This window comes from Sapajus apella, unplaced genomic scaffold (assembly GCF_009761245.1).
Source record: "Sapajus apella isolate SASKATOON/1434 unplaced genomic scaffold, GSC_monkey_1.0 scaffold43, whole genome shotgun sequence".
Classification (NCBI taxonomy): Eukaryota; Metazoa; Chordata; class Mammalia; order Primates; family Cebidae; genus Sapajus; species Sapajus apella.
The window spans coordinates 11,361,297-11,387,344 of NW_022436983.1; the positions used below are offsets into that span (position 1 = coordinate 11,361,297).

The 26,048-nt window shown below is 52.7% G+C and overlaps 1 protein-coding gene across 1 annotated transcript in view; it reads left to right on the forward strand.

The window, feature by feature from the left end:
- Positions 1-26,048, forward strand: part of IGSF21 (immunoglobin superfamily member 21) — a 272,851-nt gene that overhangs the window by 31,262 nt on the left and 215,541 nt on the right. The gene's annotated exons all lie outside the window — the stretch shown is intronic.

The window sequence follows — 26,048 nt, forward strand, 5'->3', positions numbered from 1 at the left end:
GTGAGGAGAGAAGGTGAGAACCAAGCCTGCGCTTCTCTTTCTCTTTCGAACCGTATCAGGACAAGGGGACTTCATTTAATGAACAACTACTCTGTGACTAGCACATTACCTAGAAAGACCTTAAGCCTCACAACAGCCTATGCGGGAGGCTGGTCTCCGTTTTACAGATGAGAAGACTGAGGTCCACAGTGGCCAATTAACTGGTTCAACCAGGATTAGAACTCAGGTCTGTCTGACTCAAAGCCCTGGCTTTTTACCACTTGGCCACATTATTGGAGTTGGGATGGTCAGACATTCCGCCCTTACCTGATCACCTGATGGTCCTCCCACTGCCCAAAATAAAGATAAGGAAACAAGACCCAGGAAGTCTTCCCAAGCCTTCGGGACCTCCCTGCCCCTTCGCAGATGGCTTGGGCTCACTCTGGCACTTCATCGTCCACCCAACCAGGACTCAGCTGAGAAGGAGCTGGGCTCTGAGCCCAACAGATAAAATCCCAAGACCCACAGCCAATCCTGGTGGCCTGGCCAGGCATTAGGCAATGCTAATTGCTCTGTCCACAGTGAAGCCTTGTTTGCATATATGCAGATTGGGGGACTGATTCGCACTTTCCCCAGATGGGTCAGTTCAGGCCTCTGACCGACCCTTGTACTGCCTGGTTTAAAGGCTTCACTAGCAGTAGGACAAACGCCCATCCAGATGGGAGGCGTGGCAGGCAGGGGCGGCCCGTGGCCTTGGCAGCCTCTGAAGAGTCCAGTCATGACCTGAGTGTTTGGATGAGGGAAACAGAGGCTGTGATCACATGTTCCTCAGGTTCCTACACAAAGGGTCTGGCCTCTCTAAGCTGGGGGCCCCCAGGATGCCCAGGGCTTGCCCCGGGCCTTCTTCTCTCAGAGATAGGACTCATGAGCCTGACATTGGCCCCACACAGGCCTAGTGACAGCAGATGTCCATGATTCGGCTTCCAAGGCTCCCGCAGATGAGCAGGCATCTGTAGAGGAGGACCCTGGGCTTGTGTCCTTGAGCTCAGCCAGGCAGCTGCTTGGAGTGCAGCCGTGATTTAATCTCATCGGGCCCTTCTGTTGGGCTGGGTTCAGGACTTCTGTGTGCCACCCCCCACCCTCTCAGCTGCCCCCTTTCAGGCCAGGCCCCTCGTCTCTAGGCTGGGTGACATAACAGCCTGGGCCCTGCTCTCCTGCCTTCGCTCTCCTCTAGGCAGTCCCTCTGATCTTCTCAAATCACAAATCCGAACACTCTCCATCCTGTTTAGAACGGTCCGTGGCTCCCCAGTGCCCAGTCATAAAGTGCAGACTCCTGCCTCGGCCCAGGCCCACGGCGTGTGTTTCCAGTCCCTGCTTTTCTTGTCAGTGTCCGGATCCCCACACCATGGATGCCCTGTGGGCTGGATGAAGTCTTGCTGGCTAATGTGTCCTCAGAACCTGGCAGAGCCTGGCTGGACTTCCAGAGGCTTCCTGAGCGCTCTGTTCAACCCCTGACTTCATGTCGAGTCTTTCAGAAAGTCATCTGCACACAGGTGACCTGGGAGGCCTATGCCTTCCCTTCTGTGTCTCTCTTAAGGGTTCTAAAGTCCCTTCTCTGGGTGAGGTCTTGCCTTTCCGTTTGAATGGGAGCTCTTAGGTGGTAGAGGGGTATGTGGTGCCCGTCAGATCTGGATTCTGTCCTCAAGGCGGGAGCTGTGACTCCCCCATCAGACTGAGACCTCACTGAGGCTGGAGCTATAACTCTTTCATCAGATTTGGGACCTCCCCAGGGCTGGGGCTGTGTCTCCTCCATCAGATTAAGGCTTCTCGATGACAGAGGTCTGTCTCCCTGAGTCAGAGTGGGAGCCCCCCTGAGGTCCGTGTCCCTAGACCTTGTCACATTTCCATCTTAGGGGAATGTCAGTGTCTACTCTGTTCCGTTTTCTGTTCTTTGATGTTTCCACGTGGTCCTCTCGGGGAAGAGGCATGCAGAGGAAGGAGGACGAGCCAGCAGGGCCTCTCCTCCTCCCATCTACACCCTCCCCAGACCTGGGCCGCAGCTCTGTTCCATCTTCCCAGGACAGAGCAGCCCCTTGGTAAGTCTGAGTCGAGTGGGAAGGACTAGTTCTCCACAGCGACTTGCAGACCTCCATGCCCTGCTGCTGCCCCATGCCCCCTTGCACCCAGTTCCCCAGGCCCCGCCCAATCACCTCCCTGCTCAAGCTGCCTGTGGCTGAAGCAGCTAATTAAGCTCTGCCCCGAACCTAAATAAATCTGGCCCACGTTTCCTTCCATTTGTTCCTCTGCCCAATCCTTTACACAGTCTTCCTCTAACCTAGCTTAGCCTGGGTCTGGGACCCTCTGGAAGCATCTAGGTCCAGTCCCCCAGCCCCCTGAAGATACCACTAGGTAGTACTAGGTGACCTGGTCTAACCAGAGGAGGCTCCAGTAAATAGAGCCCCTTAGACCACCAAGAAAAGCTGCCCAGGACCCTTCAGAACCAGAGCATGTCACCCGTCTGAGAACAGTCAGCCAAAACCTCCCCCCGGGGCAGCAGGGCCACTCAGACAGAGAGGGGTGAGGGCCAGGCCAGCAGGGTGGAGTGGGGTTCCTGTTGAAGCCCTTGTTCTTCGTGACCTTGAGTAAGACGTTTAACGTCTCTGTGCCTCAGTTTCCCCATTTGTCACGACTTGACGATTGTGGTGAGTACAAAATGAGATAGCAGAAAAAGAGCTCCCCTGATGGGTGATTGTGATGGGTGAGTCCTGGGTGCCTCAAAGAGCCTTCCTCCCTGCTGTTTTGAATTATCTGACTCTAAAAGATAACTTTTTATTATTCTTATTCCAAAAGTAATACCTGAAAGCTGGAGACAATTTGGAGCATTTAGAAAGGCACAAAAAAGAAAATAGCACGATTCAGAGATGGCTGCTGTTCATGGCTTGGTGACGACCCTGCCAGTCTTTTCTATGCGTGGGGACGTGGAACGGTGGAGGGAAACAGAGGGATTTGTGAGATATTTTTCAGAAAAGTTATCCTCGGAGTCATTTTTGTGGTGAGATGGCTCCTCCCCGCCTTTGTTCCCTGACCCTTGTGTGGGTATCTGAAAGCTGCCCATTACCCTGTTTTTGCCACCAATTTCCTCAATTCATACTCCCTATAAACCACTATGGGGAACTTTATAGACCCACAAAGGCATTCAAAGTTAATGGCAAAACCAACCATGTGAAAACTCTGCTGTAAAATCCACCTCACTCTCTCCCCAGTGCCCCAGTGCCCCCAGCCCCTCCTGGTTCCTGTGAGGCAGCCTGGTCCTTGCTGCCCCACTGGCACTGGGACCTGGGACAGAGTGACACGCATTCAGAGAGTCCTGGGGGTGACCTTCTTCCCGCCGAGGATGCGCAGCGCACACACCCTCTTGCCACAACAACACACACAGAGACGCAATAAATACTGTAATTTATGTAGATGGTTTGAAGTCCAAACAGAAGGGTGGGCAGGGACTAATAAAACGCCATCCCTCATGTTGGCTTCTCAGGGTGGCGAATGTGGCAGGCTCATAAGGAATGCTCGGGGCACCTGCTGGCTGAGCGTGGAGGTTGGGGAAGTCCAAATGATGCCCTTGGGCTCCCCTGCCAAGGTCGACGCTCTGCCAGGGGATGGAGCCCAGAACCAGGAGGGACTTTGGTTGCTCCTTTATTTTTCCTTCCAAGAAGTGTTTCCAGGCTCTGGCCCAAGCCTTCCCGTGCAGAAAGGGACAGGAGCCCAGCTTGGTCTTTTAGGGGAGAAATACATGGCTTTTGCTGGGACAGTGAATGAAGAGTGGGCTCGGCACTGACGCTGGCTCTGCTGTGTGACCTTTGGGAAAATCCCTCACCCTCTCTGATCCTGTTTACATATCTACCTAAAGGAGAGAAAAAAGGAGGACATGATGAGGATTGAGTGTCATACTGTAAGGAAACAGGCAGAGAAGGAATACGTCATCATGCCAGTTTCTCTCCACTCTCCATCAGTTTCCCAATTTCTTGCAAGCTGCAAAGGACAGATCTCTCTCTGTATTTGAGCCAGAACCCTGAGTCCAAAGCACTGGGCCTAGCAGGGAATGGGCATCCATCAGTTTGAGGATGGCCCCTTCCTCTGCTTTGGATGGAGAAATGGATGGGTGGGGTGCAGCGTGGAGGTGGGGCAACATGGGTCTATTCTGGGCCATGCTGTTGGCTCAGTGGGCGAGCTTGACTGAGTCATTTCACTCTGAGGAGAGGCTGGAGCTGAGCCAGTGCCCCTTCTTCTGGGCCTTCCAGGGAGCATTGGTCCAAAGCAGGGAGAGATTGGGACAGTGAAGAGCCAGGCTTCTCCCCACGGCAGCCCAACCACACGCCGCCCACGCCTCTACTCCCTTTAGGGAGGAGTACCTCATTTTGGTCTGGGTTGTAGGAGGGAATGAGCGTTCAGCCTTGTTTGATGCTTGAGCAAACTGGAATTGGTTTCTGGCCAAGGCTGTGGAGCCACTGAGGGTCCCAGGTGAGACTAGAATCAGGTTCTATGCCTCCCTCTCCCCAGCTTTCCTTCCACATTCCTCTCTTCTGACACTCTCCCATTTCTATCTTCGTGTCTTATCTTAATTGATCCTCACAGCACCCTTGATTTGTAGATGAGGAAAGCAAGGCTCAGAGGGGTTAAGTGACGTATTCAAGGTCACACAGCTGGTTAATGGTAGGGTAAGAAATAAAATACATGCCTTGTAGCAAATGCCAAAAGTAAAAACATGAAATCACCCCAATTACTCCTCTGCCCTTGCATTCTATGCCGGGTCCAGGAACCGGCCCTGGCAGCTCTTCCCCCAACACATTCTGCATCTGGATGCTTTTCTCTGACGCCACTGCCACCCCAGCCCAGGATACCACACGTCCACGCCTGCCACAGCCTCCCCACTGGTCTCACATCTGCCACCCTCTTCCTCCAGCTGTTAGCTCCTCCAGGTGTCCAGAGAGATATAATTAAAATTTAAATCAGATCCGATCACTTCTGGGCTTGAACCCCTCCAAGGTCTGGCGTCATGCCTGAAGTCAGATCCCACGCCTTACTCTGCTTCCCCTGGCAGTGCCTCTTCTCCCACATCCCCTCCGCTCTGATCGCCCTTGCTGTGCTCATGCCACTCCCAGCACTCCGGCCTGCTTGCTCTCTCCCAGGCGTGCTTTTCCAGCCTATGGGCCTTTGAACTTGGAGCTTCCTCTGCTTGGAGCACCCTTGCTGGGATGTTCCTATGGCTACAACCTTCCTGTCCTGCCGGGCTGAATTTAAATAAAAAGCATGGAGAAATACCTACCCTGATACCACCCCACTGAAATGTCACCCCCTTCTTCTGCCTTCCCTTCGTATGAATACATCTGAGCCACCTGTCAGGGCCCCGCTGGTTAGCATGAATAACTTTGTTGGGTCCTTTGCTTGTCTGCTTCCCCACTAGAATGTAATTTTTGTTGTGACTATGATGGTGAAACATGGTGTGCCTCCTACATACCAGGTGCTCCTGGGTCTGTATATACAAAACTTATTTAGATTTGCAGCAACTTTGTGAAAGGTACTATTATTATCTCCATTTTTACTGAGGACACTTGTTACGGTTTGGCTGTGTCCCCACCCAAATCTCATCTTTAATTGTAGCTCCCATAATTCCCACGCATAGTGGGAGGGGCCCGGTGGGAGGTAACTGAATCATGGGGGCGGGTCTTTCCTATGCTGTTCTCGTGACAATGAGTAAGTCTCACCCGATCTGATGGCTTTATAAGGGGGTGTTTCCCTGGAGAACTCTCTTGCCCACTGCCATGTAAGACATCACTTTGCTCTTCCTTCATCCTTCACCATGATTGTGAGGCCTCGCCAGCCATGTGGAACTGTGAGTCCATTAAACCACTTTACTTTATAAATTACTCAATCTCAGGTATGTCTTTATTAGCAGTGTGAAAACGGACTAATACAATGCTGAAGTCCAGAGAAGCTAAGTAATTTGCCCAAAACCACACAGCTGGCTAGTGGTACAGCTGGGATTTGAACTCAGGCAGTCCAGCTTTAGTGTCCAGACTCTGGACCACAACACTAGGCTGTAAACTGCATCAAGGCAGCAGCCAGGTCTCTTTTCTCTGCTGTGTCCCCAGAGCCTAGTGCAAGGTCTGGCACCAGGAAGGTGCACAGTAGGTGTTTGCGGAGTGAGAGGATGTGTGTTATAGTGAGTAAGCACAGGCCCTGCCCTGAGAGATCTCAAATCACAGCTTCTTTCATTGCTCAGAAGACACAGGGAAATAAAAATAAGAAGCGGAAAAAGCAAGCCTGTATAATTCAAAGAATAAACATTTTATCCTTGAATGAGTGAGATTGTTGGTGGTCAAGTACGGAGTAGCCTGCCTGCCGTTGCACAAACAAGTTAGTGTTTTACGCTCATTAAACAAAGCCAGAGCGTCAACCCAGTGCTTGAGCTAAGTGTGCATGAGTTCTTACGGTGTCAGCAAGGCGTGCTTAGCAGCGTGCGTCTGGTGGCATCCTGGAGGCTCCACCAGACCAAGCGCATGGAGCAGGGTTCAGAGGTCTGTGTGCTCCGTCGTGCTCCGAGGCCTGCCTTGCCTGGACAATAGCCAGGCCAAGTGTGTCACTGACGTGTGTGCCTCAGCCCCTCTGTCCGACCTGGCACAGCCCCTGCTGGCCAGTGCTGGGACATGGGCCAGCAGCCTGCAGAGGGTGCATGTGGCCACGGTGGGTAATGAGATGTGGAGAGACAGAGGAGCACTCAGTGTGCAGGGGAGACCATGGGGGCAGGGACAGCCTCCGAGGCTTCAGGACAAGGTATGGGTGTAACTGAACCGTGCACAGTGGGGATGACACACACGGAGGGAGGGGGTGGCCTTCCCGGCACGGTTCAGAGGCTCAGACTCATGGTTGTGCTAATCATTAGTGTCAATACTGTGAATGCTGGCGAATCACGGAGCTAATGTTGCTAATAATGAGGGTTGATATATCCTGACTCCTCAGTCCTGGCTGGGTGCCCGGCCAGCAAGACCTGCCTCCCCAGTACCGCTCAGCTAAAAGGCTGGACCGCTCAGGCGTGAGCTCACTCACGGCGGCAGGCCAGCCCGACAGCTTGGCCCGATAGGTCTTCATAACATGGGCAGATTGTGGAAATCCTGGGTGTCTTTCTGAGGGCTCCTTTGGGGTAGGACCAGCCTGGCTTCATTGATCCATCTCTTGATCCTGGCTCCACCATTTTCCAGCTTTGTGACCTTGAGGAGTCATCTTCCCCCATCATCTCCACATCTGTAAAATGGGAATTATTAATGTCTACTCTAAAAGGTAGATTTGGGGAGCCTCTGGCACGATGTGGAGCTCTGAGCAGAATACCAGGCGGAAGTTTCACCGTATGCTAATTATTATTGTAATAATTACATTTTCATTTATTCGGTAGCAAGAATGTAGGCTTTGGGGCCAGGGAGTGGTGGCTTGCGCCTGTAATCCCAGCACTTTGGGAGGCTGAGGCAGGAGGATTGCTTGAGCCTAGGAGTTGGAGGCCAACCTGGGCAACAGAAGGAGGTCCTGTCTCTACAAAACAAAACAAAATTAGCCTGGTGCAGTGGCTCATGCCTGTAATCCCAGCTACTCAGAAGGCTGAGGTGGGAGGATTGCTTGAGCCCAGGAGCCCAAGGATGCAGTGAGCCATGTTCAGGCCACTGTATTCCAGCGTGGTTGACAGAGTGAGACCCTGTTTCAAAAAAAAAAAAAAAAAAAAAAAAAGAAAGAAAGAATTTAGGTTTTAGAACCAGATTGAGCTGGGGTGGAATCCTGCTGCCACCTGCTCTCAGGCCTGGGCCTCTCTGGGAAATGAGGATAACACCTTCCTGATGGAGGCTGGGAGGATTGGAGATGGTGCACATGTAACGTGGAGCATGGTACTTGGCGTGGCAGGGGGTGGTCTCAGGATACTTAAATGACCTCTGGGTTTTAAGTTAGTTCCTCCTGCGTGCAGTCATCCTGCCCTGAACTGGAGACACTTGTCCCAGGATTCTGTGTTAGCTACAGGTGTTTGAATCAGTGTGGCCAGAGACAGGAATGCTGGCGTCCTTGGAGATGTGCTTAAGGGGCTAGGCGAGACAGGTACGTTGGTACCTAGTTTAGGGCCAGGCAGTCCACATACATTTGACCCCTCCCTCCTCCTTGAATTCCAGAGGAGACCCCATCACTTTCTCAGTACCTCCCAGGGAGCTGAGCGCCCTGAACTCAGTGTAGCATCCTCCGTCACCCCGGCCATCAAGACACCAGCACATTCACTGGGGCAGTTGTCCCCCTCGCCATGGTCTCTCTCAGTGGGATCACAAATGCCAGTGCACTGTGGCTCATTCTGTTGGCCGGGGCAAGTGTGGCCTCTGCACTGATGGGGCAGCCCTAGCGACAAATTCCTCTTATGTCCATTACCACATCAGCCTCCCACCTTGGTGCCCTCAGGAAAAAAAGCAGGGGTGGTACCAGTCCCAGCTGGCACCCGAGTAAACAAAGGCTCGGGCAGGGTACGTGATCTGAGCTAGGTCTCCGGATGGTAAGGGCTGTGGCTCAGCCATGATAAATCAGAGTACCTGAGTGCCCCAGGGCCTCTCCACGTGCTGCGTCCTCTGTGCGTAGGGACTTTCATCACTTCATTTAGGTCTCTGTTCAAATCTTTTCTCATCAGAGAGTCCTTCATGAGCCGCTTGTCACAGTCAGGGTAATTAACACTAGCTGCTGTAACAAACGACTCCAGCCTCTTCTTAATGCAGCACAGTAAAAGTGTATCTTTTGCTTGTGCAGAATCAAATGCATTTATTCCCAGTCAGAGGCTCCCCTGAGCACTCATATCCAGGCAATGGTTCTGGGGTCTCAGCCTTTTTCATTTTGTGCATCTGTCATCCTTCAGGGGGTCCTGGGGGTCCCCCATTGGATCCTCTGTACCCAGTCTGCTGAAGAGTGAAGAGAAAGCTCACACGGAGGCCCTGACCTGGAGTTTCAGGGACCAGGTCCAGAGTGCGCATACCACCGACATCCACGTTCTAGAGGCCAGAGCAGGTCACATGGCCAAACCTAACACTGATGGGGAGGGACAGCGAATGCCACACATAACAGGTGGGGGAGATGAGTGGATAATTCACACCATGGTAGATGATTCCACAGATGTCTGGGGCCCGGCTTGGATGACACTTACTCCCCATTTCCATGGGCCACACTCAATCACATCTCCTTCTTAACTGCAGGGGGTGGTGGGGGGATGTGGCTTGGAAATACAGAGAAGCTCATGGATATTGGTGAAAACTGACAGTTTCTGCCACACCACCTAATAATTAAAGAGAGCTTAGTGGTGCTTCTCATCATGAGGGTGACCATATAATTGATCTTCCAAATGGGACCATTTGCAGGTGAAAGGGGTCACTAATGATTATGGTCTAAAGACTATGTTATCTAAAGACCTTTGGGTCTTCAGATTTGTTTGTTACAAATCTAAATTTGTTTGTGACATGTTTGTTACAGCAGCTAGCAGTTAAAGATCAGGTTTCAAGCAGGTTACCCCAGGGATTTGGGGGCATGTGGTCACCCTGCTCATCACTCTGCATTCGCTTGGCCTGCTTTATGGTTCTTTTTCACACTTAATCACTGCCTAGGAGTGGACACCGTGAGGACAGGGACCTTTCTCCCTCTGTTGGTGCCTCCTCAGTGCCTAGAATGGGGCCTGACACATTAGAGGTGCCCATGACGTGCCTAGCAGATGAACAAATGAATTAACTCAACCATCTCACAGAACCCTTTTGGGGACGGCCTGCAGTTCGTCCACAGTGCCTCTGCCCTCCCGGAGCTAAGCAGGTGTCACATGAGAAAAGGTAACATCCAGGGACTCCAGAAGCTCAAGCCTGATTCTGGAGGTGACTTCAAGGTTTTAACTGGGCTCCACCGCATGCAATCATTGTGCCCTGCCCTGGAGGTTCTTGTCCCAGGATTCTATGTTAGCTACAGGTATGAGGTCAGAGAAGATCCCTTCAGAAGGTGATATTTGAGCCACAGATCTTCAGAAAACAGAGACCAGAGACTCAGTTCCAAACAGTCTTGAGCTCACAATTTGGTTTGGGCTTTTGGATGCTGTGTAAGCCCAGGTGAGTCACGTGACCTCTCTGAAGCTTAGCTCTCTCATCTGCAACGTGAGACCAGGCATCCAAACCTTTGCAGGTTGGTAGGGACTCAGCAACTGGTGTTGATTATCATTAGCATGATTTCTCTTATTTAGATTTTAGACTTGAAGCTCCATCACTGTGGGGCTTGACCTGTGGCCGTGGAGGGGTCATGAAGCTCTGCTCTCTTCATCATGTGTCTTTGTAAAGCTCACCAAAGACAGCTCCCCAGTGCCCAGAGCCTAAAGAACAAGATGCCGCTTTTCCACGTGGGGTTCCATGCTCTGGCCTTAGCTCTGCCCGTTAGTAGCTATGTGAGTCTGTACAGCTCGGCCTCTCTGAACCTGTGTCCTTGGAATAGAAATATCAAAGGCCATTTTACAGGGTACAGGTGAGGATAGAAGAGTTAACAAGCCTCCTCCAGCTTCTGCCCACAGCTATGACGGAAGGCCATGCAGGTTGATGTTGATTGCTTGCAGTGTGCCGGCCAAAAATGGTGACTGTCCCCTGACAAGGGCAATCAGGTTCTGCCCAGCAGCAACCACCACAGGGCACTGAAAGGCGAAGGTTTGCTCCCAGCAGCTCTGCTGGCTTAGGACAGGCAGTGGGTGGTAGGCAGGCCAAGAGAGTGATGGAGAGAGACATTCCCAGGCGTCGCCTCAGCTTCAGCATAAACCGTGGGACAGTTATGGATGGCTTTGTCCTCTTGGAGGTGTCCATCCCATTAGCATCCACATACAGCTCTAATGGGCTTCGGAAGGCCAGTGCCAACAGCCTTATCTTCACTCCGCCGAGGAGGCCCCAGCCAAAGGGATGGAGTGGGGCTCAGAGCTGCTCAGACCTCCGCAATGTAGCCCCAGGAAACCCAAAGGCCCCAGGCCTAGGGCTGGACCCTAAACACACAGCTGAGCCCGGTGACTCGGCTCAGTAACAGGGCAGGAAGAGCAAGGCACGGTTACGGCTCCAAGAACACGAGCAGCCACTGGTGGGTGACGGACTGGGAACCAGGTGCAGAATATGAATTTTCTGCTTCTATCCTCACCATCCTGTGGACTGGGTGTGACGATCTCTGCTTCGCAAATGAGGCAGCTGAGTGTCAGGAGAGTGAAGTCATCTTCCATGGTGGTCCAGCTAGGCATGGCAGAGGCAGCAGGGTGGGGGACTGTGAGCACGGAGGGACTGAGGTCCAAACGCACGCTGTCCCCGATTCCCCATGCAGCGCCTGCGGATCCATCACCACTGACCCAGGACTGTCCTGGCTGCGTCTCACGTCAGCTGCTGGTGGACTGGAACCCCTCGTGCGGCACTGGGCCTGTGCATCTCCATTTAACAGATGGAGACACTGAGGCCTGGGGCAGGGAAGGGCCTTGCCGAACCATTCCTGGGTTTCACCACCTTATCTGCATCTGTGTGGTCCACCAGCCACTGACTGGCACCGCAGGAGCCACGGTGGGCTCACTGCCTGTGCGTTTTAGTTAGTTTTCTTACCTTTGGGTAGAGCACGCATTCCTCACTTCACCCCAGTCCCCACCCTTCCCTCTCGCCTTCACCTGGACTGATTCTCTCATTTGTATCCCTGGCCCGATACTGTCTGTGTTTGCCTCTCCGCCTGGGCTCCCCTTACAAGGGACTTGATGGGATTTGGTTTGGGTGCTTTTCTGCCTTTCTTTTGTCATCTCTTTCAAGGCCTGAGAGTCCCACCTCCCATCTTTACATCTTTTTTCAGCCCCCTTTCCTATATCAAAACCTCTCCATGCAAAGCCCCACCTCCTCAGGTCTTCAAACTCGGGAAAGGAAAGGAGGCATCAGTGGGCAGCCGCTCAGCCTTCTCGGCTTGGGGAGGCTGGGGTCAGCTCTGTCACCCCTGACCCTGTGCTGGACCCTGCCCCGAGAGAAGCCCACGTGTCCCCAGCTGCAATGGGTCTGCCACTGAGAACGATTCTCATCCCAGGCAAGGAGGTCCAAGGCAGGGCTAGGTGAGGAGGCCACGGCCTGGGAGAGCAGCGGCTTCTGGTTAGAACTCACCTGAAGGGTGTGAGGAGGGGTGGGGGTGGGGTAAATTCCAGGCAGGGAACACAAGAGCTAAACCATTTATGCTCAGAGAAAATGGAGCTGCCTTGTGTAACCAAGTTTTTCCTCTCCTTTACCCTCCCCTCCCTTTCTCTCTTCCCCTCCTCTCCTTTCTCTTCCTCCCTTGGCTTTTCTTTTCCTTCCCTAGAGGAGGGATTCCCTGGAGGCTTTTGTGACTGGCTAGAATCTGTATCCTGGAGGGCTGCCTGGAGGAAGTGTAAATCCAGGGAGGGCAGACTGTAGGGGTAGGAAGAGAGCAGGAGCTGGGCAGGTGGGGGGCTCACTCACACCTCTTGAAGGTCCCAGTTGAGGCTGATATAGTCAAGAGGCCAGGGCCACTAGATTCACACTTCCTCCAGGCAGCCCTCCAGGATTTTTTCAGATTCTTGCCAGTCCCAAGGGTCTCCAGGGAGCCTCTTCTTCCTGGGTCCCATGGCATGGTGCATGCAGTTGGATTTTGTCACTTGCCTTTGTCATTTGCACCCGCCTCCTCCACTATGACCTCTTGAAGGCAAGCCTGACCCATTACAACTGGCACCCGGCACAGGATGGGACAGAGCAAGGGCCTCCCTGCTACATGGAAGCTGTCCCGTGAGTCCTCTGAGTTCTGGCCTCGGCACTGCCGGGCCCATGTGACTTCCTTACTGAGCCTCTGCTCCTGCATCTGTGAAATGGGGAAAATGATACCTACTTTGTAGGGTTGCTATAGGAATAACTGTCCAGACCCTGCATACCATGAGCTTGGCATCTCTGAGGCAGTCAACCTGGAGCAGGCAGAAAAAGGGGTCCCACCCAAGCTGGCTCGCCAGCCCCCTCCAGGGCAATTCCGCTGAGCTCGGGAAGGGGAAGGGCACATGGCATGCAGGGCCAGAGTGTCCAAAAAGCTGGGTGCCCAACAGAGGACTCAGCCCCCAACCAAGTTGTAGGACAGAGGGACCATCTTGGCAAGCCTGAAATCAAGAAAGTCGGGGCCAGGCTTGGGGGCTGGTGATAAGCCCCTGGTGCACTGCTGAGGGGAGCTGGGAAGGGTTGGAGTGGGCACGCCAGCACCCCTCTCTGCTGAAGGCCAGACACAGGCTGGACCTCCCAGGAGGCCTGGACACTGACCTGGAGTGTACCATGCTGCCATCCCCATGGGATCAGGAACGGGAAGCTAAGATGTGTGATCGATTGGGAGGCTGAGAGCCTAATTGATTAATGTTGTACATGTTTTGACTGGCCCAGATGCAGTGCTGGTGAAAGGTGAAGTATTAATACATATTATGTATAATTATGAGGTGCCACCGGCCTTGCAGGCTGTGTAAACAGTTACCCAGCTGGGAGCTATCCCTGTAAGTGGGCTGGGGCGACTCTCATGTGCGACAGGCCAGTTTCTATCCCGAGGGGAGGGCCTGGGCTTCACCTGGCCTTGTCTAGCCCTGGAGGATTATTTTGACGAGTAGGTGGGTGTCCAGAACTGAGGCTGGCACTTCCAGGGGTTGGGGTGTCTGGGCTGGCATGGAACCATCTACTATTAAGGAGGTGGTTATCAGGGAAGGAAGGAAACCAGGCTGGGCAGGATGCTCCTCACTGGCTAAGCCCCATGCCCACCAGGCACTCCTCGCTGGCTGAGTCCCGAGCCCACGGCCTCACACTTCATGCTCACTCTGCGTCACCTCCTCCTCTCCTCTCTGCAGATGAAGAGAGAAAATCAGAGGGGCTTAAGGGAGCACAGCAAGTGGGCGACAGGGCTGAGATTCACATGCAGCCCCTTGGCTCTTAGCCTGCGTGCTGTTTCTTCCAGGCAGCAACACCAAGGCCACTGCTCCCATCCCCAGCCCCAATCAAGGTCACTCTTGCTGAACGCCCATAGGGATTCCCATGGATCCCCTGTACTGAGGATATGGAGGGCAGCCTGCCGCATTCTGCTTCTCTCCCCTTAATTTAGCTTAAATATGGAGAAACCAACCCGAGCCGCCCCTAACAGCCAGCTGTGAGGCTTTCGTCTCTGAGTGTTTGCAGCCAGGAAGGCTGGCATTCCCGCAGGTGACCGGACAGGGTGAGGGCATGAGGCAAGACATGGGAGCCAGCAGTGGGATGGAAATCCGCACTCAGCGGGTCCCGTCAGAAAGACATTCAGACTCTTCTAGCGCTTTGGGAGGCTGAGGTGGGCGGATCTCCTGAGGTCAGGAGTTCCAGACCAGCCTGGCCAACATGGTGAAAATCCATCTCTACTACAAATGCAAAAATTAGCCAGATGTGGTGGTGGGCGCCTGTAATCCCAGCTACTTGGGAGGCTGAGGCAGGAAAATGGCTTGAACCAGGAGGCAGAGTTTGCAGTGAGCCGAGACTGCATCACTGCACTCCAACCTGGGCGACAGAGTGAGACTCTGCCTCAAAAAAAAAAAAAAAAAAAAAAGAAAGAAAGAAAAGAAAGACATTCAGACTCTCAAAATAACTTCCTGCAACCCTCATTGTGGCCGTGCTGTTCAGTCCTGAGCCACAGACTCCCTGGTGCCTCATGGCATTTCAGGGGTCAGTGGGGCTTCTAGCTCATTCTTTGGAGGGCTAACTCTGCCTTGCTGTCTGTCCCTTGGCCTTGATGACTCACCTACCTGGCGGGTACCCCAGAACCCCACCCTGGGAGCCGCTCTTGGGGCAGCTCCAGGAACTCAGGTTTACTGCTCCGCCCCATCTGCTCCAGGTCTCGGTCACAGCCATACCATGGCTCCGTGCGTGTGCCTGTCCACACTGAGTGGTTTTCTCCCCTGCCTCCACGCTGCAGCCCACAGCCTGGGGACTCCCCAGGCGTAGAATTTGTTCGTCTCCATGGTCACCACCACCCTGTTCCCAGCGCGTCCGCTCTGACTTCCTGCCTCCCAGCTAGGTCTGGTACACACGTGAAGCAAACCAGCAACCAGCAAGTCCAGCCCATCTTCCTCCCGGGCTGCAGCCACTCATGGGATGCTAAGTGGCTATTCTGCAGATGAGGAAATTGCAATTAAGCGAGGTGAAGTAACTTTCCTGGGGTCGCTTATTTGGTTCGCCACTCCAGCACCATGATGCTTCCACTTCTGCAGATTGCCTCTTTGCTGGATGGGTCTTCAGAGGAGAAGTGTTTCCTCCATCTGACTCAGGGTTCTCCTAGGGTCTCCTGCATCAGACTAAGCATTTTCTCAGAGCAGGAACTCTGTCTCTCTCACTTGACTGGGAGCTTCCCCAGGGCAGAGGCTGTACACCTCCCAACAGCCAGACCCTCGACAAGTAGAATCTGCGTCTCCTCCATTGGACTAGGAATATCCTAGTGTGGGGTCCCAGGGGACACTATGAGGGTCATTTCTCCCACATCAAACTGGGATCTTTCCCTAGGGGCAAGCTCAGTGGCTCCCCCATCAGACTGGGAGCTCCCTGAGGGCAGGGACTGAGTCCGAAGTCCTTCAGCATCTCACATGCTTGCCCCCTCACCCCACCCCTGGTCTTGGGACCCCCTGCCATGGCACCCCTGATGATGTTCACATCCTGCACAGGACTCATTGTCAGCTGGAGCAGAAGCTACCAGCAGGCCACTAAACCACAGTGCACCCTGAGCATTAATTAGTGCTGCTGCTATTAAGTGTTTCTTCCCTTTTATGCAAATCAGTGAGGTAAGAGGCATATAATGAAGTGTTTGTGGTTTAATACTGTGCAGTAGGAACGAAGAGGAATTTTAATTACTGGCTCCTAATTGGATGGACGGCTTGTTAATATCCTCCTGACAGGACATCTGAGTCGCTGCTGCCCACCCACCCAGGCCCAGGTGTCTTCTACCCACCCCCAACCAGGGCAGCGTTGGGAATAGAGCCTCCAGGAGCTGCGCTTGCCCAGGGGTCATGCTGGGCACCCCTCCACCCTTGACTTTGGAGCTCCCGTGGCTTTCACTCTGCTCTCCTCTCCTCTCCCTCACTCTCTCTCTCTCTTCACCCTCCCCTCAGAGGGCCCTGGGCTTGTGTTCAAATCCCCATTGTGCCACTTACTGTGTGACCCTGGGCAAGTCACTTCCCCTCTCTGAGCCATGTTCTTCAGGCTGAGTTCTATAAATGGCTGATTGGCAGTGAGAAATCAGCAAGGCTATGCAGTTAGGAAAGGTTTTCCAGAGAAGGGTGGGAGGGACCTGAAAGATACATAGCATCTTGAGGTGAAGGGAGGCCTGCCCAGGCAGAGAATCTGGAGGAGAAAAGAATGTAGGGCATGTGGGAAAGTCTGGAGATGGGTGTTACCCCCAGAGGTAGGAGGTGACAAGGACAATCCCCTCCCACTCATCCTTCAGGGCTCTGCTGGGGTGGCACCTCCTCCCAGACCCTCCCTGGACTGCTGGCGCCTGTGCTGAGGGTCTCTGCCTTGAGTGTGGTCGCTTCTCTGCCCATCCTTGACCAAAGTGTCCATCACACGGTGCTGTCACTGCACCCGTCGGACTATGAGCTCCTTGGGCTGTTCTATTCTGTTGACCCGCAATCCTGGTGTCCAGCACAGCTCTGGGACCTGAGACAAATGTATTCAATGAAAGATGATGAGTAGGCTGGACTTGTTTGCTGAAGATGCTCCAAGCCAGGGTGCAGTTTGGATGCGATCGATATAGGCTACTGCATTCTGAGAACGTTTCAGGTCAGCTAGGTTAAGCTTTGATGCTCTGTAGGTGAGGTGTACTAAATACCTTTTTGACTTAGGACATTTTCAACTTAAGATCAGTTAAACTGCCTAGAGAAAGTAGGCAATAGGGAGCCATGGGGGAATCCAAACAGGGGGCTGAAGAATATTAGAATCAATGGCGTCTTCATGGCTCCCTCTGCCTTCTCTCAGATTCACCTCCTGATACGGTTTGGCTGTGTCCCCACCCAAATCTCATCTTGACTTGTAGCTCCCATAATTCCCACATGTTGTGGGACTCGGTGGGAGATAATTGAATCATGGGGCTGGTTTCCCCCATACTGTTCTCGTGGTAGTCAGTCTCACGGGATCTGATGGTTTTATAAGGGAAATCTCTTTTGCTTGGTTCTTATTCTTTCTGTTGCTAGCTGCCATGTAGGACATGCCTTTTTCCATGATTGTGAGGCCTCCCAGCCATGTGGAACTGTGAACCCGTTAAATCTCTTTTTCTTTATAAATCACCCAGTCTCGAGTACGTCTTTATAGCAGCAGGAGAACAGACTAATACACCTCCCCACCAAACATCCAAATCTCAACATGGTCCAGGTCCTCAGAGGACAAATTCAGAAGCATTTCTGGATTCCCTGGGATGGGCAGACTGAGTGGCATTTGCGCAGGCCAGGCTAGCGGGAGAGAAGGAAGCAAAAACCGTCACTTCTGACCAAATGTTTCGCCAAGCTGGTTTAAGAAGAGTTATAACCAGATAGAAAAACCTCACCAGTCTCACTCTGCTGGATTCAGAGCCTAGCTTTGGGACTTAACCAGTTTTGGGGGGGTCTTTCTGAGCCTTACTATACCCATCCATAAAATGGGCTAAACCTACCTTATCGGATGTGTTCAGAGAATACATGACATAAAGCACCGCAAATGCTCTGCATAATGCCCACGTGCAATAGATGTTCAGCAAAACACAGGTGTTATTATAATCGGATTTCTTCCAACGGCAGGCGGTGAGCTCTCCTGGGTGTGGCTTCCTGGTGACAAGCCCAGGTGTCTGACTCAAGGCACATCTGGCTCTGCACTTTCTAGCTGGGTGAATTTGTAAGTTTTCTTGTTTAAGTTATAATTTGTTTTCCGGTAAAATGAGGATCCTATAGTACCTACTGTGGGTCTGGGGAGGACCGAGCACTCAGAGCGTGCTCATTCGGTGTGACATGGCTGCTCCTGTCACGTCGTTATAACCCATTAGTGGGGGAACTAAACCAGCGCCTTCCCCATTCTGAACTTCAGCTTCCTTATTGTGTCTGGGGATCACAGTCCCTGCAGAGGTAGCCACCCACAGTCAAGGCCAGCAGATCATGCTGCTGACCAGTCTTCCTCAACTGTGGAGTGCCGGGCAAGGTGGGCTCTGATGGTTGGGGCCACAGAGGGTGTGGAGGGTGGTGGTGGCCATTCCTGGAAGCTGACTTGGCCTGCTTGAGATGGGAGGTGACGGTGACCCGTGTACCCCCTGCATCCTGGGAGACACTGGAACATCATCGTGGGTGCAGGGGACCAACCGTGGAGCTTTAAGCCTCTGTTCCTGCTGGGGCCGGGCCAGGGAATCTCGGGCCAGGGTTCGGCCTGCACTTGATCAGCAAGCTCCTGAACCTCAGGGGTCCAGGTAAGGAAAGAAAACCCCATGACTCTGCTCTCTGTTTCAGCACGGCCATCCTCCTTTCTCTAGAGTCCCTACGGGGCCCTCCCAACCACCACTGGCATGAACGAGAAGGGAAACCAGCATGTACGCAATACCTGCTGATAGACCAGGCGCTCCTCTAGGCAATGTCACCATCCCCATACCGCAGATGATCACACAGGGGTGGCTTGCGGGGATGGCGCAGTGAACGGCCCTTGGAGACAGGTCACCAGCTCAGGCCTGCCTGATTCCAGCATCGTGCCCTCTACCCCGAGCCTGCAGACGCCGGCTCAAGTCCCAGAACTCTACGCAGGCCACCAAGAGTCTTACTTACCTTCCCCCCAGCCCACTTTCCTGGGCTTAAAGGCAGAGCTGAAACAGCTGCTCACATTGCTAACGCCCGTTCCAAGTGCCCGCCGGTGACAGGAGACCAAACGAGCCCAAACCCTCAGGAATCCCCTGGCTGAGAGGACTACCAGAGCTTTCACAGGCGAGAAAAGCTACGAAATGGGGTTAAACAAACACTTGTTTGAAAGGAAAACAGATGCCAGACAGATGTGCTCCCAACTTACACTGATACAGTCTCACGTGGCCGTGGGGGGAGGCCAATATTTATGAAGCATTTACTGCAAGAGGCAAAGCGGTGGAGCAAAGGCACAGAGGCTTGAAATCAAGCAGATGAAGCAGATTTGGCTTGGAATTCCAGATCCCCTTGGAGGGCTGGTGACCTTGGGCAGGGTACTTAACCTCTCTGAGCCTCTGTTTTCTCATCTGCAAAAGGGATCATCATACTCTCCCTGCAGAGCAAGCTTCTTAGCTTTTTAATATACAGGTGGTCCCCAACTTACAATTATTTGAGTTACCATTTTTCTTTTCTTTTTATTTTATTTTTAAGACAAGGCATGACTCTGTCACCCAGGCTGGAGTGCAATGGCACCATCACAGCTCACTGTAGCCCCAACTTCCCAGGCTCAGGGATCCTCCCACCTCAGCCTCCCGAGTAGCTAGGACTACACACACGTGCTACCACGTGTGCCTGTATTTTTGTATTTTTTGTAGAGACAGAGTCTTACCATGTTAACCAGGCTGGTCTCATACTCCTGAGCTCCAGTGATCTGCCTGCCTCTGCCTCCGAAAGTCTGGGATTACAGGTGTAAGCCACCACGCCTGGCCCAATTTGCCATTTTTCTACTTTACGTTAATGGTGTGAAAGCAATACCCATTTGGTAGAAACCACCCCTTGATGGTTCAAACCATCCTTTGAGTTTTGAATTTTGAGGCAGTAGGAAACTCCCTAGTAATGCCGGACAGCATCAGGGAGCTGCGGCTCCCGGTCAGCTACGCCATCCACTGACACCCTGCAGCTTACTGTGGTGTGAGATAGTTTTGCCCAATGTAGGCTAGTGTAAGCGTTCTGAGCACGTTTCAGGTCCGCTGGGCTAAGCTTTGATGCTCTGTAGGTAACGTATGCCGAATACGTTTTTGACTTAGGATATTTTCAACTTCAGATCGGTTAATTGGGATGTGACCCCACTGCAGGTTGAGGAGCGTCTGCACATTAGGGACATTAGGTCAGGCGTGGGGCCTGACCCATGATAGGTGATCAGTAAATGTTAGTTTGATTCCCTTTATTAGAGGCTTTAGCAAGCTGAGATATGAGACCATATTCACCCTCTGAACCAGGCCAAAGGGAAGGAGGTGCTCTCCTGGGGGCAATGACAGTAAGAGAGGTCCAGAAGGCAGGAGGGTTGACACCCAGAGGAGTCTTTGAGTGTGGGGGAACAGGATCATGTTTTGTGAACTGTGATGGTGTCACCCTGGGGTTGGTAGATGGAGGGTGAGTTGGAGTTGGCCGTGCAGGATTTGGAGATGGGGAGGTTGAATGAATCCCCAGTCATTCTAGGGTGATTCTTCTGAGTGGAAGAGGTCACCATGGGGCTTGGGGGCGCAGTGGCAGAGGCTGGGTGTTGCATTCTGGGTCAAGACCCTGGACGAGTCTGCTTCACTTCTATGAGCCTGTTTCCTTAACTATAAAGGGAAGATCATGATATTTACCTTGTAGAGTTGTCGAGCAAAAAAAAAAAAAGTGAAGTGCCAGGCCCGTGGTGACAACTCAGAACGGTGATTGCTGTCGGTGGTGTTAACGTCACAGGAAGAAGCATGGCAGGGGGGTGGTGGACAGAGGATGAGTTGCAGAAGGAATAAAAGGGAAAGAGGTGAGAGGGTGGAGGGGGCAGTTAGGTGCAGGATGTGAGGATGGGTGGCTCTGCATCTAAATCTCAACTTCCTTGGCACTTATGGGGAGGCGGTTTCTTCATGCGAACCATGGCACATTTGCACAGGGATGCAGCAGATCTCCAAGCCTCTGGACAAGCGCGCACAGATATATTTCAGGTACACCAGACTTGGTTTCCCCAGCAGGAGACAAGGCTCCTGAGGCAACCTTATACAGTCCTTTTCATTCACTCTGTTTGTGTGGGAGACCTGCATGTTTGCCAGCTTCCCTGCAACCCCATTGGTGCAGCCAGCATTGGTGGGTGGGAGAAGGCCCCCCCAAGCTCCCACCCAGCACCTCTTTGGGCTGGGAGATGGGAGGGAACAGAAGTGTCCACCAATGTCTTCTTTGACGTCAGTGTCTCGACAGCCTGGGGGCACCGACTCGATTAAGTAAAGTGCTCACAACTTCCAAACCAAAAGTCAGAGCTCAGGACCTAACAATAACGGGTATTTTCCAATTCCTGAAAAATGATTTGTATGAAAACTGAAATACCATGATAGCCATCATTTATATGAAATGCAATTTAGCTACTGATTTGGTGAATCACTGGACTGCAATGAACATGAAAAGAAGTAGAGAATCCGCCAATGGGAGACTGCCCGGCGGCTGACACTTGGAGGTAATGACCACGACCATCGTAACAGAGCAGTATACCGGCTCCATCTGTGTAGCACCCTACATGGCACGGATTATGACTGCTCTCTTGTACAGATGAGGAAACTGAGGCATAGGCAAAGGAAGTCACTTGCCCAAGGGTTTAGGACTAACAAATAGCAGACTTCAGATTCGAGCTTGGGTTTCACTGAGTCCAGGGCACAAGCTTTTCCCTCACTTGCTCCTTCCCTCTCCCCTTTCCTTCTTTCCTCCCTCCCTCTCTTCCTCCCTTCCAACCCCCTTTCCTTTCACTCCTCTCTCTGCCTCCTTTGCTCTCCTTCCCTTTCCTGTCTTTCCCTCCCTCCCTCCCTCCTTCCATCTTGCCCTTATACCGTTTTCTCTCCTTTCTTTCAACTGGATATTGATAAATTGCCCTCCATGGAGATTGTGCAATGTGCACTCGCCCCAGCAACGTTGGGAGCCTCTCCCGGTTCTCCCACAGGCTGGCCAAACATGGTGTCTGGAAACACACGCCTTAGGAAGTGGTGCCCATCTGATCAGTGAACGATGGTATCTCAGTGCAGTTTTAACTGATCGTGAAGGAGGTTGAGCATCTTTTCATATATTGACGAGCCATTTGTATTTCTTTCTTTGGGATGATCTTTCGTAATTTTTGCCCAACTTTGTTCCTTTGTTGGTCTTTTTTCTTACCAATTTCTAGGGACTTTTCATATGCTGAGGATAATATTCACGCTAGAGCTGCCCTAACAAAATGCCACAGACTGGGTGGTTTAAACAACAGAAATGGGTTTTCTCACAGTTCTGGAGGCTGGAAGTCCAAGATCAAGGTGCCGGCAGGGCTGGTTTCTCGTGTGGCCTCTCTGCTGGACTCACAGATGGGCACCTTTCTGTGACGTCCTCACGTGGTCTTTCCTCTGTGCACAGGAATTTCTAGGGTCTCATTGTGCCTCCAAATTATTTCTTCTTATAAGGACGCTAGTCAGAGTGGATTAGGGTCCGCCCAGACTGCCTCATTTTAGCCCAATGACTTCTTTAAAGGTCCTATATCCAAACACAGTTGCATTGATGCGGTAGGAAACTCCCTAGCAATGCCGGACAGCATCAGGGAGTTGCGGTTCCCGGTCAGCCATGCCATCAGGATGGTGATCCACTGACACCCTGTGGCTTACTGTGGTGGGAGATGGTTTTGCCCATTATAGGCAAAGGCAAGTGCTCTGAGCACATTTCGGGTCAGTTAGGCTAAGCTTTGATGCTCTGTGGGTGAGCTGTGCTAAGTACATCTTCGACTCAGGACACTTTCAACGTCAGGTCGGTTCCTTGGGACATTACCCCACTGTACGTTGAGGGGCATCTGAGGTCCTGGGGATTAGGGCTTCAAATAAGAATTTTGAGGGAACACAGCTCAGCCAATAACAGAGTCCCGCATATTTTTCTTTTATCTGAGCTTGCTTTTTGAAAAAAACTTTACCTTGTAAATGTTCTCCCTACCACAGGCAGTATAGCCTACTCAGGTCTCCAAATTTGAATATCTGAAATCAGGTCTGCTCCAGAAAACCAAGTGTTTATCTTTGCCTCGTCCCCCTAATTTGTCTTCAGAGACAGCCTGGTTCAGAGGAAAGGGTGTGATGGGCTTTGGAGTCACTTTGACCTGGCCCGAAGTCCTGGCAATTCCCACAGCAGCAGGGTGACCTTGGACAAGTCACTCTATCTGAGACGCAGTCTCGTTTCTATAAATGACGCCAATAATCACTCTCTGGCAGAGCTACTGTGAGGATGAAATGAAATGATGTCTCCAGAAGGTATAGCTCCGTGCCTGGCCCATCACCAGGGTTCAGTGTGCTGCAACCATGGCGATTTTCTTTATGAAAAACAGCTCGTGTTTATCAAGCATCTATGGCAAGGAGGGTCTGTGGAGGGGGGGTGATGCCGAGTGGGGTGTGTCCAGGCACCTGCTCTCAGGGGCTCACAGTCAGGACCACGAGCTGAAATGCACGGGCCATGCCCCTGCTGTCCTTCAAAGCCCAAATAGAAAAGGGAGGCTCCTATCTCAGCCTTGCAAGTGGAAGAGGATTTTCACAGGAGAAAAGGAGTGGGGGAAGGGGAGGGCATTGCAGGGGGAGGGCCCAGGACGTCCCAGAGAAGGGAGGCAGGAACGGAGAGATCACCTTCATCGGATCACAGGGCATTTCCTTCCACTCGCAGGTTCCTGGTTTGAAGGTGGGAGGCAGCATGGACACTGCTCTGCAAACGGGAAACATCTTTACCTGAGACAGGCAGGCCACGCAAGCATTTGATGGAGTTTGACTGTGAGGCGGGAAGTGCTTGCAGGGGGAACAGACACCGGAGTGAGGGATGATGTTGGCACTACACACAGCCGGCTGAGGCTGAGCTTGCGGGGGGCGGGGGGCACGGGCTCAGCTGGCACAGATCACGGAGAGTTTGAGAAGGGTGTATCTGAGGCAAGAGTGTTAGGTGATCAGAGACAGCCCCAAGAAGCGGGGATTGGTCCAAGGGCCCATGTCGGATGGAGGTGGCTCAGTGCCTGGCCCTTTACCTCCTCTGGTGCTAACTACACACCTGCAAAGCGGACGTAATTGGCCTTATTGTTCAGGGGAGGAAACCGAGACTTGGAAAGGTGAAATGGTTTTCCCAAAGCCAAATTAGGGACTAGTGGAAGAGCCACACTTAGAATGCGGGGAGCCTCAGTTCTCAGCATGCACTTCTATGCTGGCTGGAAAAGGGTCTTGGATGGTGGTGACCCCAGTGAAAGCGATCCCCATGGAAAGCCTCAGTGCCCTCCAGCACCCACCTGCCTGGCCAAGTGCCCTCCTTTCCCAGGGTGAGTGGATTAGGCTGAGAAGGCATGGGGTTTATGGTGAACCCACTCCGGAGAAAAGGGCCCCTTCCACCCTTTCCTTCCGTTGTTGGAACCTCATTTCATACCTTTGCCCTCGTGATCTGCTGGGGTCGGGGAGCACCTGTGGGGCCTCACCTCCCTCCCAATCCTGCTGAACAGAGGAGAGAAGGGGCCCCACTCTCCGTTCCCCACGGCAAGTGCGGCTGTGTGGCCAGGGCACTCTCACGTTCCCGGTGCCCTGAGTGCCACTCTAAACTGTCCGGCTTCTCTCCAGATCCCAGGACCAGCTCGTCCCTCATGTTCCTCATTCTTCTCCCTGCTCCTTGTGTGCCACAAACACCTTGATCACACCTACCTCAGGAACAACACCTGCTCTCCTTTTAACGATCACATTCACAGAAGGAGAACAATCAGTTTAGCATCAGGGTTCAAAATGTCCCCCAGGGGCTGGACAGGACCTTGGGAGTCCAGCAGGGCCACCATACTGCCCTTGGGTTGGGGGTGGGGTGAAGACACCTGAAACCCTCTGAGCTGCAAGGAGGGTCTCTGTTGCTGCCACAGCCCCCTCCTCGTCACTCTGCTCACCAAGGAAGAGCATCTGGCCGTTAACTTATATATAATAACCCTTAAACACTGCCATTAAGTCACCTCTCATTCTTTTAAACTACCCAGGAAGGGAATTCAGGGTGATATATGGAGGCTTTTATGGCTAGTACTGGGCAGCTTAAGGACTTAGCAGCACGCTGAACACACACATTGTTGCATAAATAAGAATCACTGTAATATCAAAGCATCACTCAGCTATGTGCCCGAGCTTCTCAGCAGCACGAAACCAACACCCTGCACCCTGGGTCATCGTCACTTAGACAAGGTGACCTGAGGGCAGGGGCATTGCCTCAGAGCTGGGCCACTGAATCCCATGATGTCACCACTGCTAGATGCCCCAGGAGACCCCGTCACTTTGCCTCCCATCCCTCCCTCCTTCTTTCACTCAGCCTTCTCCTTAATTATGCCTAATCTGGCGAGGGGCAGGGGATGGAAGAGGAAAGGAATCACCCCCTATCAGAATTAACCTGTTGCGTGACAGGCACTTTTATACATATTACCTCATCAAAGGCTCAATTGTTCACAGTGGTAAAGGCGTGATTGCTCATTTATAGCTGGGGAGACTCAGTAATGTGTCCAAGGTCACCCAGCCTGTAAGTGACAAAGCTGGGATTTGAACCCTGCCTATGGCCCTTGCATAGAGGTCATTTGCAGGAAACACAAGGCTCTGGGGCTGGAGGGGGACAGATGCTGGTCCAGGCCAACAGCCCCAAGGGCCCCCGAGAGCCCTGTGTGCGGTGGCTTTGAAACTGGGAGTCGTGGGCTCAGAGTGGGTGTCTGGGTTTACAGACAAAGGCACGGCACTCACCTGTGGCTGCTCACCTGTGTGGCTGTGCCCACCTAGGAGCCCCCACTTGGCAAATGGACAGTGTTAATATTTAATGAGTCATGATGACTTCGGGGGAATTGCTGTTTACTGCGAAGCAGCTTCGGTGAGCGGGGTCCAGTGTCAGGTCCTGAGGGTGGAGGAAGAGCAAGGAGCTGGGAAGTGGGGCCACTGTGCTTGGGGAATTCCCTTCATGCCCGGGAGTGTTGGAGACAAAGCCCAGGCAGCATTTCTTCTGCCTGCCTTTCCTCTAACCCCCCCTTGCCCATGCTAAATGGGATGCCAGCCGTGGTGCTGGGATCCCTTGCTCCTTCCAATTCACAAGGGTGGCCCAAGGATTCCAGGGCTAATTCCACTTCCTCATAAGACCC